At 40.4% G+C, this 1162-nt stretch overlaps 1 protein-coding gene across 1 annotated transcript in view; it reads right to left on the minus strand.

Moving 5' to 3' along the window:
- The window catches only part of LOC107740537 (transmembrane protein 200A), a 21390-nt gene extending 20581 nt beyond the window's left edge, over positions 1 to 809 (minus strand). The window contains exon 1 of the mRNA XM_016552984.1: positions 341 to 809. The gene's annotated coding sequence lies outside the window, so the exon portion shown is untranslated. The remainder of the gene's footprint in view (positions 1 to 340) is intronic.
- Between the last annotated feature and the right edge of the window lie 353 nt (positions 810 to 1162).

Genomic DNA, 1162 nt, shown 5'->3' on the forward strand with positions numbered 1-1162 from the left:
AGCACATCGATCATATGCTCTCCGATATTGGTGTTGTTTTCATCTGTCAGATGGAGAGATACTGACATTTAACAAACCTGCTCAACATGTCCTTTATCGCATCATTCAGAAAAACAGAACCACTTCAATGTAAGTAGATACAAATACTTGGCAGAAGTGGAGAAATAAATTTGAAATCTGTGCGTAATGACGAAAACGGGTTTGCTGTAGGCTAATCTAAAAAAAAAAAGCCACGCCTCACCACTTCACTAAATATATATATTTTTACTGGTTTGCGATTGACTGGTTTGAGTGAATGATAAAGCTTAACATGAATGTTTTATTGACCGATAACACACACCTGTCTGCTGAGATCCTCCTCCTGATGTTATGTGTCCATTACGCACAAGCAGATCTCACGCGCGGCATCATATTTCCGCTTCACAGTGAAGGACACTTTCGCCAATACTTTGCTTTGAAAGCTGTTTTTCTGTAGTTTGATAATCCGGTCGATGAGACTTTCTTTGTTTGGATGTCTGGAGAGAAAACTTCCCTCTGAGCGCTCATGCTCTCCATCATCTCAGCAGCTGGATACGCGCTCCAGACAAACTTCACGATTTACGAGCAAAAAATGTGGTCTGGATGAGAATATGTCGAAAACGGAACAAGTTAGTTTTTCTTTATTCCCTTTCTTTCCTTTCTGTCCACCGGTCGAGCGTTTTTCTAGTCTATAAATCCATAATAAACAGCACACGACGAGCGGGGCTTCCGTTATTTCACTCAGATGCTTGAATAATCCTATTAAACAGACGAGTACGCGTCGACAAAAAGTAAAAGTCACTCATATTTGGTTGTATAATTTTAGTAAATAAGAACGCACCGGATGCCGTGCACGCGCTCAAAGACAGTTGGACATAGTGGTGTATTAAGAGGTAAAATATGATATAAATACTGTTCGGTTTCTGGCACAAACCGATCGTTTCGTGTCTTAGGACATCAATGTGTCGTCACGAGCCGCAGGGTTTAATTTGGATTTGTCTGTGCATGTTTTGTTTACTCTCATAGATTTTGTTACCATTACCATGCATTATATGACTGACAGACTGCAACGGTTGGAGTTAAAAATCTCCGTTTGTATTCTACTGAAGAAACAAAGTCACCTACATCTTGGATGCCCTGTGGG

The sequence above is a fragment of the Sinocyclocheilus rhinocerous genome, unplaced genomic scaffold (genome assembly GCF_001515625.1).
Source record: "Sinocyclocheilus rhinocerous isolate Xijiao unplaced genomic scaffold, SAMN03320098_v1.1 scaffold1246, whole genome shotgun sequence".
In the NCBI taxonomy this organism is placed as follows: Eukaryota; Metazoa; Chordata; class Actinopteri; order Cypriniformes; family Cyprinidae; genus Sinocyclocheilus; species Sinocyclocheilus rhinocerous.